General features: G+C 36.8%; 1 long non-coding RNA gene and 1 pseudogene across 4 annotated transcripts in view; both read right to left on the bottom strand.

Annotated features, from left to right (window-relative positions):
• LOC143647876 (uncharacterized) overlaps positions 1-15036 on the bottom strand; it is a 53355-nt gene that overhangs the window by 16957 nt on the left and 21362 nt on the right. The window lies entirely within an intron of this gene.
• On the bottom strand, positions 12767-13488 carry LOC143648841 (transcription factor Dp-1 pseudogene; annotated as a pseudogene).

Below are 15036 nucleotides of genomic sequence, written 5' to 3'. Positions count from 1 at the left end.
ATGGAAACTGTAAGCTAATAAATATGGGTTGCTTTAAGCCAAAAAATTTGTGAAATTTGTTATGCAACAGTAGAAAACTAATAGCTCAGCAGAGACTCAAATTTAATCTGTTAAACACCATTTCTCTTGTATATTAAACTCAATAGAAATGAGATCCTTTTGAGATTTAACTCATAACTGTATTGGTTGAAGTCTTGAAGGCTTAGTGCTGACCCTATGTACATAATTACTTAGATTCTATAAATTTTTTATACCAACAACTGTTGTGGGGGGGGGGGGGGCGTTGCTTCCTAGTCATCGTACCTAGAATGGAACCAAGATTCAGCCTTCAGTTGATCCTTCAAACCCTTGTTGTTTCATCTGATGAAACCTCTTAAATTATACCGATCAACAGAGACTCTCTCTTCATTGAATCCAAAGTCAGATATTGCCACAAAATTTAGCATTTAACTTTCCTTAACAATTGCATTTTTTCCCCAGCATAATCATAGGTCCTCTATTTGTCTTACAGATTTATTTATATTTGACACAGTGCTAGGCAAAAAGGAGATGTTCATTAAATATTTGTTGATTTAAAAACCTGATTTGCTATTCAAGGATTTTGCTTATAATTAATTTATCTCAATACTTCAGAATTAACCCACTACAAAATTTGGCTCCCCTAGGGTTGTTTTACCTTATCCCCATATGCCCAGGAGTGAGTTAATTCTGAAAAATCTCCAGAACAAAATGAAATCTTAGGTTAAAACTGCTTCTTAGGTTAGTACTATGTTCAGTCACTGTGTGGCATAATTTATCGTCATGCCAAAAAGAACATTTATTTAAATACTTAAGATTAGTCTTTATGTGAAAAATAAATCAGAAGTCAACAGATTTGTTCCACAAAAATAATGGAATAGATAATTGGATGATCATAAAAATGAAGATAAAAGAAATTTCAGAGCAACTTCTAAAATTACTTTGTTGTAAATAAGGAAACAAATAAATAAATAGATAAAACATCATATGTCTGTGGTTATTGGATGTCTGATAAATTTAGGTGACAATTTCATTAGCCATAATTTTAGGCCAGACACTCCTCATCCCTAAATTTTCCATAGTAGCAAGCAGTCAGCATTATTGGGATGATGTATCACAGAACTTTTACATCATAGACCTTTTGCATTTCACCTCAAACTGGAGTATATCTGTCTAGATAAAGTAGCAGACAGTGTCATGCTTTATGCTTTAAGAAAAAAACTAATTAGGCTAGAAAGATTGATAGTGATTGTTATGGCTCTTACATGCTTGTTCATTTTCTGCAGAAGCTAGAAGGGAACAAAAGCTAAACATTTACAAAAATCAATTTGTTGAACAAAAAGCATTTTTGTGCCAGAAATAAGGAACTATAGGGATTTTTCTTTAACCCATTCAAATCTGAAGATAAATCAACATCTCTTTCTCTTACTCTCTTTCACAAACAGTCATACACACACACACACACACACACACACACACACACACAGAAATTTGAGATTCCTACTTGTCTCTTATCTATGTGCACCTGTTTGACTGAGGAAGTTCAAAAATTGTGAAACCATTGAAGTTATACCTGTCATTTTAGCCATAAACCAGTAGCCACTTACTGCTTCCTTTTGAAAATAACTTTGTTAAAACAATTTTTAAATGCCCATGCACATTTTATTAATAAAAACAAACAGTGCCAAGTCAAACAATTAAAGTCTCTTTATAGTCCATAAAATATTACACAAAAGTTTATTTGGGTTTCAATAAAAAAAATATTGTTTTAGGACAGGCAGCTAACAGTAACATTAATTGTTTTGTGAATAAGTTTTAAAACAGACTATGGCCTGAACTGAAATTCCTTTTTCTTTTATAAAAAAAAGAACTATTAAAAATGATTGACAAATTTTGAGTAAAACTGTTAAAACATCTCTATATTTAATTTCAAACTTCGTAATAGATTATAAGAAGATGCTTATGAAACAAATACATTTGTTGTCTTTAAATGATAGACTTATAAGTATGTAAACAACTATATATTAAAACATTTCCAAATGTTGCCTGTAAGAAATCAGGCAAATTTTTCCGTTAACAATAAACCATTCCCCATTCCAAGCCTTCAAGATAGTTTATATAGCTGCACCAGCATGGCAATAAACGTATACCAAACAAACAAAAGCAGACAAACAAACAAACAAAAAAAAACCTTTGTAATTTGTTTGCTGCAAAATAATGCAAAAAATATATATGTAAGCTTGATGGAACCATAATAGTTAATATAATTTAAGGGAAAATAAAGACATAGTAAAAGTTATAGTGTTTTAATGTTTAAAAAAGTAGAGCTTTGCTATTTTCCTTGGTTATTTAGATACTGCATGATTTAACAAAATAAAAACTTGCTATGTAATCTTGCTATCCATCGGTTATTGGCACCATTCAAAGCACACTGCAGATAAATGACCATTCAGTGTACCATTTTCTACAAAAGGACAGCATTTTATTTTCATTGATGTGGATGAAGTACAATTTCTTCAGCAAACTCAGCAAGAATTGTTAAAACAGCAAAAATGAACTCTGAATTTGAAAAAAAAATTAGAAAATGAAAACATAAAATCGTAAGGAAAAAAAAATCCCAAGAAGTAGGACTTCCAGGAAGATGACCGAATAGAGTAGCTGGAGATTAGCCCTTCTCCTCAGAAAAGTTAGAAAAGGGACAGGAGGGGGACTAGGGGGCAATTCGGGAGTGCAGTTGACCTGGGAGAGTCTTCTGTACACATGGGGCAGCTTTAGTTGCAGAGGCCAAGGAACTGAGAGGCAGAAGGCTAGAGCCTGGGGAGGAGGCACTGAGCTATGGAGCCTGCAGGAGTGAAGGGAAGGTAGCCCGGGACTGGGAAGTAAACCAGGCCACTTTCCTTGGGCGGGCTATGGTCAATAGCACAGCCCTGTAACGGGCGACTGACCCCACACCCTACACAGTTACCTTCTGCCATACCTAGCACTCCAGGCACCGCACCCCACCAGCCCCCAGTGCATGTACCTGCCCCAGCCCCCAGTGCATGTACCTGCCCCACACCTCCACCCCAAATGTAGCCCAACCTACCTCTCCTGCATCCCTCCCAAGCACTGCCTCCTCCTCCCTATTCCCTGTAGGTTGTTGCCAGTACATAAAGGTTGTGGGCACTAACCTCCATACCTAGGTACCCCTGCTCCCATGCCCATAGTGTCACACAGCTTCAGTCTGCCCCAGACCCTCCAGCTCTGTGCATCCATTTATGGCACTCCTAGGCTCATGCATGTGCATGGGACCCCAATCAGGTCATTCAGCTCTGGGAACCACATTTTGCAGCAGTCCTAGAGACTTGCATGTGCATGGCCCTCAGCCACACTTCCCAGCTCTAAGAAAGTGTCAAACTGTGCAGCAGGGTCACATCCACCCCCAATTGAAGGCATAATATTGACCTGCTGCCACAGCTCTATGCATGACTCAAAGGGCCCCATGCTTTAGACTAGTGCACACCAAGATTACACCCCCCAGACCAGTGCACCCGCACAGCTACATCCTCCCTGGCCACTGGGTGCCTACATTCACAAGCATCAGTGTAACATCCCCAATCTGCACCTATACTTGCCCTCTAACAAATTACCTCACTGAGTGCTGCACCCTGTGCCCTGCTCCCCATTGTACAATCATCCTGCAAGCACAAGGCTTCAGACTACTGAAAGAAATCAACACCCAAAGTAAATCAATCAAGATATTTAGATGCCATGAAGATAGCAGAAGATCGTTAAGCATATCATGATGCAAACACAAATAGCTCTGCCTAAGGACCAAATTAAAACACTACAAGAGACATAGACATTGAAACAAGTAATCAAAGATGTTCATACAACTCTACTTAATAAAATAACTGGGATAGCAAATAGCATAAAGGAGATCAAGAAGACAGTAGAATAGCATAAAGAGGAATTTGAAAGAATAAATAGAAAAATAGTAGATACACAGAGATTAAAGACTCTGTTGACCAAATAAAAAACATACACAACACCACACAACAGTAGATTTAAAGAGACAGAAGAAAGAATAAGTGATATAGAGGACAGGATAATTGACTTCAAAGACTCAAAAGAGCAAATGGCAAAAAAAGATTGAAAACATTGAACTGGATCTCGGGGAATTGATAGACAAAACAAAGTGCACAAATATAAAAATCATCAATGTCCCAGATGGAGAAGAAAGGAGTAAAGGGCTAGGAAGAGTAGTTGAGGATATAGTGGAGGAAAACTTCCCAACCCTCAAAAAGAACATGAATATACAAGTCAAAGAAGCTCAACAAACTCCAAACAGAATAAATTTGAATAGGCTTTCCCCAAGGCATGCACTAATCAGTCTGTCAAATGTTGAAGAGAAATAAAAAAAATCTTTAAAGCAACAAGAGAAAAACAATCTACTACATACAAGGAAAACCAAATAAGACTGAGTTCATACTACACAACTAGCACCCTGGAGGCAAGAAAGCAGTGGTATGATATATTCAGGATCCAGAAAGGGAAAGACTTCCAGCCAAGAATTCTGTACCCAGCGAAATTGTCTTTCACAATTGAGGGAGAAATTAAAATTTTCACAGCCAAAGAATTCCTGAAAGAATTTGTCAGCAAGAGACCAGCCCTACAAGAAATTTTAAAAGGAGTTCTGCCAGCTGAAAAAAAAGAAAGGAGAGAGAGGTCTGGAGGAGGGCACAGAATTGAAGAGTACCACTAAAGGTAATTTAAAGAATGCAAAGAGAAAGAGGGAAAAAATATATATGGATCTGACAAATTAAAAAAAAAAAAGGTAACATGATGGATTCAAGAAATATATTTTCATTAATAATTTTGAATGTTAGTGGACTAAATGTACCAATTAAAAGATACAGATTGGCATAATGGATTGAGAAGCATAATCCAGCTATATGATGCTTACAAGAGACTCATCATAACACAAGGATATGAATAGGTTGAAAGTGAAAGGATAGAAAAAAATTTCCATGCAAGTTATAACAAAAAGAAAGCAGGAATAGCTATACTAATATCAGACAAAATAGACTTTAAATATAAAGACATCATAAAAGATAAAGAAGGACACTATATACTAATTAAAGGGTCAATTCACCAATAAGATATAACAATCATAAATTTTTATGATTGAATCAAGGAGCTCCAAAGTACATGAGACAGACATTGGCAAAACTGAAGGGAGCGATAGATGTTCAAAAACAGTAGTAGGAGACTTTCACCCCCAGAGAACTTCTTTTGTTGCTCAGATGTGGCCTCTCTCTCTCAGCCAACATGACAAGCAAACTCACTGTCCTCCTCCTCTCTATGTGGGACATGACTCCAGGGGTGCAAACCTGGTGGACAGAAATACAAGAATGAGCTGGGACTCCTTATCAAGGGATTGAGAAAAATTGCTTGATCAAAAGGGGGAAGAGAGATTTCAAACACAGTCAAGAGGTTACCCTGGAAGTTATTCTTACACATTATATAGATATCACTTTTTTAGATAAGGTATAATGGAGAGGCTGGAGAAAGTACCTGAAAATGTAGAGCTGTGTTCCAGTAGCCATGTTTCTTGAAGATGACCACATAATGATACAGCTTTTGCAATGTGACTATGTGATTGTGAAAACATTGTGTCTGATGCTCCTTTTATCTACCTTATGGACAGATGAGTAAAACATGTGGATTAAAAATAAATAAATAATGGGGGGAACAAATATTAAAATAAATTTAGTAGATTGAAATGCTTGTGACTGGTGAGAGGGAGGGGAAGGGGTTATGGTATGTATGAATTTTTTTTCTTTTTATTTCTTTTTCTGGATTGCTGCAAATGTTCTAAGAAGTGATTATGGTGATGAATATACAACTGTGTGATGATATTGTGAGTTATTGATTATATACTAAGAAAGGCATGATCATATGGTAAGAGTGTTTGTGCTTGTATGTTGTTATGTTTAAAAAAATTAAATTAAAAAATAGTAGGAGACTTTAATACATCACTCCCTTCTATAGATAGAACAACCATATATAAGATCAACAAAGAAACAGAGAAATTAAATAACTTGATAAATGAATTAACCTAGCAGATATATATAGGTCATTGCACCTCAAAGTACAAGGATATACATTCTTCTCTAGTGCTCATGGGATATTCTCCAGGATAGATCATATGCTGGGGCACAAAATAGGTCTTTATAAATTTTAAAACTTTGAAACTATTCAAATAATTTTTCAAAAAAATTTTGAAATTATTCAAAAAACTTTTTCTGACCATAATGGGATAAAGCTGGATCTAAATAACCACCAAAGAATGACAACATTCATAAATCTATGGAGATTAAGTAACAAACTCTTAAACAACCATTAGGTCAAAGAAGAAATTGTTAAAGAAATCAGTAGCTATCTGAAGATGAATGAAAATGAGAATACAACTTATCAGATCTTATAAGATGCAGCAAAAACTGTGATGAGAAGGAAATTTGTTGCCCTAAATGCCTATATGAAAAAAAAAAGAAAGAGCAAAAATCAAGGACTTAACAGCACACCCAGAGGAATGTGAGAAAGAACAGCAAATTAACCCAAAAACAAATAGAAGAAGAGAAATAATAAAGATTAAAGCAGAGATAAAAGAATAGGAGAAAAAAGAACAATAGAAAGATTCAATAAAACTGAAAGTTGGTTCATTGAGAAAATGAATACAATTGATGGGCCACTAGCAAGACTGACAAAAATAAATAAATAAGAGAGAGTATGCAAATAAAATCAGAAATGAAAAGGCGTGTGTTACCACAGACCCTGAAGAAATAAAAGAAATCATAAGAGGATACTATGCACAACTATATGCCAACAAACTAGACAACTTAGATGAAAAAGACAAATTCCTGGAGACACAAAAGCAAGCTACACTGACTCATGAAGAAATCAAAGATCTCAACAAACCAATCACAAGGAAAGAAATTCAATCAGTCATCAAAAATCTTCCTTCCAAGAAAACCCATGGCCAGATGGCTTCACAGGGGAATTTTATCAAACATTCCATGAAGAACTAACACCAATTCCCTTCAAACTTCTCCAAAGAAATGAGGAAAAAGAAACTCTACTTAACTCATTTTATGAAGCTAATATCATGTTAATACCAAAACCGGGTAAAGATGTTATAAGGAAAACTATAGGCCAATCTGTCTAATGAACATAGATGAAAAAGATTCTCACTAAAATATTAGCAAATTGAATCCAACAACACATGACCAAGTGGGGATTATACCAGAATGGAAGGATGGTTCAACACAAGATAATCAATTAAGGTAGTATAGCACATTAACAAATCAAAAGGGAAAAATCACATGATCATCTCAATTGATGCTGAAAAAGCATTCGACAAAGTTAAGCATCCTTTTCTGATAAAAAAAAAAAGCACTGCAAAAGATAGGAATCAAAGGTAGCTACCTCAGTATGATAAAGGGATTACATGAAAAAATGATGGCCAGCATTTTTACTCAATGGAGAAAGATTGAAAGCCTTCCAACTAAGATCAGGTACAAAACAACGATGTTCATTGTCAGCACTACTATTCAACATTGTGCTGGAAGTTCTAGCTAGAGCAATCAGGCAGGACAAAGAAATAAAAGGCATCCAAATTGGACAGGATGAAGTAAAACTCTAATTATTTGCTGATATGATATTATACTTGGATGATCCTGAGAAATCTATAGCAAAGTTACTTGGGTTAGTAAACAAATTCAGCAAGGTCTGGATATAAAATTAATGTGCAAAAATAAGTAAAATTTCTATACACAAACAATGACTTAGCTGAGGAGTCAGTTAAGGAGAAAATTCCATTCAAAATAGCAACTAAAAGATTCAAATACTTAGGAATGAACTTAACTAGGGACGTAAAGGACTCATACACAGAAAACTTCATGACATTGCTAAAAGAAATCAAAGGAGATCTAAATAGGTGGAAAGACATTCCCTGCTCAAGGATAGGAAGGCTAAATATAGTTAAGATGTCAATTCTCCCCAAATTGATCTATAGATTCAACACAGTACCAATCAAAATTCCAACAATCAACTTTGAAGATTTGGAAAACCTAACTACCAAATTCATCTGGAAGGGAATGAGACCCTGAATAGTTAAAAGCATCATAAAAAAAGAAGAACAAAGTAGGAGGATTAACATTCCCTGACTTTAAAACCCATTATAAATCCACAGTGGTCAAAACAGCATGGTACTGGCACAAAGATATAAGCAATAACCAATGGAATTGAATCGAGAGTGCAGAAATAGACAACCAAATCTATGATCAACTGATTTTTGGCAAGGCCCCCAAATCCTCTGAATGGGAAAAAAGCAGTCTTTTCAATAATTGGAACTGGATATCAATAGACAAAAGAATGAAAGAGGACCCCTATCTTATGCCCTACATAAAAATTAACTCAAAGTGGATCAAACACTTAAATATAACAACTAGCACCATAAAGCTTCTAGGAGAAAATGTAGGGACACATCTTCAAGACCTAGTAATAGGAGGTAGCTTCCTACACTTTATACCCAAAGCACTAGCAACAAAAGAAAAAATAGATAAATGGGAACTCCTTAAAATAAAATGATTCTGCACTTCAAAAGACTTTGTCAAAAAGGTGAAGAGACAGCCAACTCAATGGGAGAAAATATTTGGAAATCACATATCAGATAAAGGTTTAATTTCCTGTATATACAAAGAAATCACACAACTCAACAACAACAAAAAAGCAAACAACCCAATTATAAAATGGGCTAAAGACATGAATAGGCATTTTTCTGAAGAGCAAATACAGATGGCTCAAAAGATGCTCATTTTTATTGTCTATAAGGGAAATTCAAATCAAGACTACAATGAGATACCACCTCACACCTATAAGAATGGCTGCTATTAAACAAACAGGGAACTGAATGTTGGAGAGGATATGGAGAAACTAGGGCACTTATGCACTCCTGGTGGAAATATGCAATGGTGCAGCCACTATGGAAAACTGTTAGGTAGTTCCTTAGGAAACAAAATATTGAGTTGCCCTATGACCCAGCAATAGCTCTACTTGGTATATGCCCAGAAGAACTGAAAGCAATGACACAAACAGACATTTGCACACCAATGTTTACAGCAGCATTATTCACAATCACCAAAAGATGGAAGCAAACCAAATGCCCATCCAAAGACGTGTGGAGGGTACATGGGTAGATCAGTGGTTAGAATGCCCACCTTCCATACAGGTGACCTGAGTTTGATTTCCAGACCATGCACACACACACCCTAAAAAGACTAGTGGAACAACAAAATGTGTCATATACATACAATGGAATATTATGCAGCAGAAAGACAAAATGACGTCCTAAAACACATGACAAGATGGATGAGCCTTGAGGACTGTCATGGTTAGGGACAGGTGTCAACTTGGCCAAGTTGTGGTACCTGTTCATCTGATTGGGCAAGCGCTGGCCTGTCTGTTGCAATGAGGACATTTCATAGGATTAGGTCATGATCACGTCAGCTACATCCACAGCTGATTCCATTTATAATCAGCCAAAGGGGAGTGTCTTCTGCAATTAGTGATGCTAAATCCAATCATGGGAAGCCTTTTAAGGAGGACTCAGAGGAGACAGGTTGCATTCCTGCTTTGGCTGGTGAGCCTCTCCTGTGGAGTTCATCCAGGCCATCCATTGGAGTCATCGGCTTCACAGCCTGCCCTGTGGATTTTGGACTCTGCATTCCTACGGTCACGTAAGACACTTTCATAAATTTTATATTTGCAAGTGTTCCCTGTTGATTCTGTTTCTCTAGAGAACCTTAACTAATACAAGGACATAATGCTGAGTGAAGCAATCAGACACAAAAGGATAAATACTGTATGATTCCAGTTTTATGACCAGCATAAAAGTACAATCTGAGGCTTATAATACAGAATATAAGGGACTTAGAGATACATAGAAGCTAGAGATGGGTGAACCGTTAGCTAAAGAGGTTGAGCTCCAATGTAAAGGAATACATAGGAGTGAAGGTGGTTTTCTAGTGGGTCTATAAGTAATATTAACATATTGAAGATGAACAAGATTGAAAGGGGTTGTATGAACCTACATGCCCCACTGATTAACACTAGAAATATGAATTAGTTCTTACAAGAATTACTTCAAAGATATGATTCTTGTCTAAAGAGTGTTTAAGTCCCGGGTACAGGGGGAAACTGCTATTGCATGCTGTGAGCTATATTCAAAAGGAAACCATCAGCACTACCACAGCAAAAGCGGAGGTAAATAATGGGGGGAGGGACAAGTTCTAAGAGGAGGTATAGATCTCCTATTTGGCAAGGGTATGTTTTACTGCTTTTCTTTCTCTTGGAAACGATGAAATCATCTAAAATTGAGAATGTTGATGGACTGTGAACTTTGGGCTCTCTACATGATGCCCAATGAATGCAGGTGGCTGAAGGATGCACTGATGGAGAAGTAGAATGGCGAACGATGGTGTATATTCATGAAAGAAGGCTATGCTGCTACAAAAAAGGAACAAAGTTGTGAGGCATGCAACGATGTGAATAAACATGTGGGACATTTGGTGAAACAAAATAAGCCAGAAACAAAAGAACAAGAACGATATGGTCACCTTTAGAAAATGCTTATAAGAAAACAGGGGCCTAGACTGTAAGCTTTTACAGAAGACATATTAAGTCTGGAGTGGTGATTATTATTTCTGGATTTTGAGAGGCTGCTTTATATATATAACCTGATATTTAGAGATAAGAATGAAGCCAAACAAGTTGGGGTTAAAATAATTCAGAATATAGGAGTATGGAAGACAGTGTCTATATTTTAGAACAAAACATACTCTTTGAGGCAATGGAAGCAAGGTTTATTTCACCTGGAACTGAAAATTTCTGTAGTGCATAATCTAATTCAACCTATCTTTTTAGCTCATTGGAATAATTGAAACACAGGGAACCCAGAATTAGAAAGAGGTCCTTTAATCCTGTATAGATTATTGTAATGCCATGATACATCCTAGAGTATATTAAGCAGATAATCAAAAAGTATTGGCAAAGTCCCCTGAGGGAAAGGAGAAAAATGGAACTATTAAAACTTACTGTCAGGGAATCCCCTGATTCTGTGTCAAACTTTAGGGACACCCAAATCAATAGACCATGCTCTCAATCAGGAGGCTTACTCTTGTGAAGCTTATGTAAATAGTGGAAAGCTTACACCATCTATAGGTATGCCTAAGAGTTACATCTGGAGGACCTCTTTTGTTGCTCAGGTGTGGCCTCAGTCTCTCTAAGCTTAACTTTGCAAGTGAAATCATTGCCCTCTCCCCTACATGGGACATGACATCCAGGGTGAAAGTCTCCCTGGTGACATGGGAGATGACTGACTCGCAGGGATGAAACCTGACCTGGCACTGTGGGATCAACAATTCCATCCTGACCAAAAGGGGGAATAGAAGTGTAATTAACAAAGTATCAGTGACAGAGGGAGAGTTCAAATAGAGTTAAGAGGCTATTCTGTGGGTTGCTCTTAGGCAAGCTTCAGGTAGACCTTCCTACCTATCATAACCTGGCAACCCCAAACCAGGACCATTCCAGACAATCCTACAGAATACCTAAGGCAGTATATAATATTCCACAAGGTTTCCAGGCACTAGAGTAATTTTCCAGAAACCTACAAACTCCAGATGAGTCCCTGGTCCAGATAAGTCCTGAAACCTAGCCCAGCCTCTCCAGAACATCAGATAGTTCCATCTCCCTACCCCATATTAGTGATGGACCCTTCCAATATGAAATATTTAGACTTGCTATAGGCCAACCACCCCTAAAGAGAGGGATGGAAATATCAAAGGTGATGGTGGAGTTATACAGAGAAGATAGGATTTAACAAATGAATATGAATGCAGAATTCTTAAATTGATATCTCTTTTAGTCTCCAGTATTTTAGAGCAGCTAGAAGTAAAAACCTAAAATTGTGAAATTGTAACCCATGTCAAACTCTGAAATATGTTATACAACTAATTGTAGTCTGTGCTTTGAAATTTATAGCTTTTTTGTATGTATGTTATTGTTCACTAAAAAAGAAGTAAAAGCAGTTGATTGTGATGATAAAAAAAATGTTTAAGCCCTCTAGCCTCCTATATTCTGGAGCAGCTAGAAGGAAAAAGATAAGAGGATTGTATGGCAGACCATGACAACTCTGGGATCTGTCTTGTCACTGCTTGTTGAAGAGTGCTTTGAAAACTATTGCTTTTTTATTTCTTTGCTTTGTATATATGTTATACTATACGATAAAAAAAGTTTAAAAAAATCCTAAGGAGTAAATAAAGACTGCATCGGCACACTGATGCACACCCATGCCACATTTTTTAAAATCCTACAAAAAACATCCTTGCTTACTTATTGGAGGTGTGTATCTAAATTCAATACCTTACCAATATCTTTTTGGGAGTGGGCAAAAAAGAAAAAATAAAAACCCACGTTTAAAAAAAAAAGTTTCTCTTCCCGTACAATTTTTTCCTAAAGCTTAATTTGCAGCAGGAGGCAGAGTCTACAAGCCAAGAAAATCAGTGTTCATCTTCATTTCCATTAAAGTCATCATGATCATCACCATCATCTTTGCAACTCAGGACACATGGGCATCTCCATCCTGGAACCGCTCTACTGAGATCTGCAGTAACTCATAGCCAATGTCCCATATGGACCACTGATCGAGTCACTGGCAGAAAGCCTTGTGCCATTTAAAGTTGAACCTGATGATGTGACAAATATACCACTGATTGATCCCTGAGCCATTTCTGTCATAAGATTTCAGAGCTTTAGGTACCAAACTTCTTGCCATTTTAAGGTCTTGAGCCAAACAGCTTCCTGATTCTAGTCCACAAGTCATTCTCATTCACTTTAATACTTCTATGTCATCGTGAATTTTAAATGTTTTTTGAAATTAAACACACTCAAATTTGTCATTAGAAACACTGCAGTTTATCACTGTCTTCTTGCTGGTGTTCTCTATGATGAACGGGAGGTGGATGATGGAGTTGAAAGGAGGCAGCCGGCTGGCTTGCTGCTCTGCTTGGTGATTTCTCTGCACCAAAGTCTTGAAGGCAAGTTGCTGTAGAATAATTCTTTGAAATTGAGACTGTTCTGTTTCATTCTTTCAAGTCTTTTCTGTCCCTCTACCTCTAAATTCTGACATTCCTGAGTCAACTTGCTAGGCAGAGCAATTCATTTGATTTTCTTCTTCTCCTTGGAGTTAGTGCTCATGGCCATTATGACACGTAATGCACTGTAGACTCATGGTCTTATATTCTTCTGGTCATAAGCAGATTCATTTGGTAAAGTGTGATTATTGCCAGCACCAAACTCCCTGACCCACTCATTTGCCACTTTGTTGTATGAAGTGGTTCCTTTCCTCTGAACCTTCTCACAAACCTTCATCGAAAATGCTGCAGACCCTTGCCATTCTTCTCTCCTTTTCTGTTGCATTTCCCAGCTGACCAAAGTGGAGAGTCCGAAGTATGGTTCTGTGATAGAAAGTGTGTGTTAGGGGTGTGTGGACTTCCTACCAGGATTGTATTTGGCGCTGCATTCCTTTGAGGTGTACCAATTACCACTTGCTGTGCCATGTTGACATTGAATGGTCCAAAGCTTTTTGGCAAGAGTTGCTTTCCAAGGGTATTTACTATAGAAGGATGAACAGCTACTAATGATACCACACCTTTTCTAGGACTAAGATTCTGGTCTATAAAGGCCTTTAGTTCTCCATTGGCTTCAATTAGACAGCATTTTTTGCCATGTTACCAGATCCATGAAATCAGTTCTATAAATGTTTACCCTCCAAAGAAGAAACAATGATTTATTGACTGCACATGTGCAGCACACAGAGAGCACCAGGAAAGAGCACCAAGTAGACATGGAGTCATGTGCACAGTGCCTGTACACAGGCGAGGTGCAGTCAAGGCAAAGGGGCTGGTCTGCTGGGGACTAGAATGGTCCTGGCTGCCCCCTTGCCACCCTGTTAAAACAATTTTAATACTTCTAAATCACAAAGCCTAAGTACAAAGATAATGATAATAATAATACCTAACAGACTTTTTCTTCATTTGCATTTCTTTTGATGAATCACTGTTTTTCCATGAAATCACTGCAATTTCAGTTTTCAAGCCCTTTTAGTTGATCCTGACTTGCTGTTGATAAATTGTTCATCTATATTAAAAGCAAAGCATTTCAAAATAGAATCACAAAACAATCACTTCCTTTCTGAAGAGTGCATTAGACAATTACTTAGGCCCTTCCTCATATTTAGTGCTCAGTATATAGTTGAAGAATTAACAACAAAAAAAGAAATTGAGAAAAGTTATTTCAACCAGGTCCATACTATCAGAAATGCTAAAGGAAGTTTTTCAGACTGAAGGGAAAGGACACCAGACAGAAACTTAGTTGGATCAGAAGAAAAGAACACTGGAAATGCTCTTTTTAAAAAGACTACAAGTTGTTTAATGGGAAAAAAAAGTAATATTGTATTTTGGGGATTATAACATATAAGGAGTTTAAATATATGGCAACAATTCTATAAAGGGTATGTGGTATTAGTAGAAATTTAGTGTTAAATGGCTCTTATAATACACACAACTTAATAAAATATAGAATTACCATATAACCCCACAATTCCACTCCTAAGTATGTACCCAAAATGATTGAAAGCAGGGACTCAGATATTTGCATGCTGACGTTCATAGTGGCATTATTCAAATTTGTTAAAAGATGGAAGCAACCCAAATGTCCATCAACTGATGAATGGATAAATAAAATGTGGCTAATACACACAGTGGAATATTATTCAGCCAAAAAAGAAATGATATTCTGATACCATGTGACAACACTGATGAATCTTAAAGATATTATGTTGAGAGAAATAAGCCAAACACACAAAAGGACAAATATTGTATGATTTCATGGACATGAACTAATTAGAATAAGCAAAAA

The sequence above is a fragment of the Tamandua tetradactyla genome, chromosome 10 (genome assembly GCF_023851605.1).
Source record: "Tamandua tetradactyla isolate mTamTet1 chromosome 10, mTamTet1.pri, whole genome shotgun sequence".
NCBI classification, from domain to species: domain Eukaryota; kingdom Metazoa; phylum Chordata; class Mammalia; order Pilosa; family Myrmecophagidae; genus Tamandua; species Tamandua tetradactyla.
This window is presented reverse-complemented; position numbering and strand designations above follow the sequence as displayed.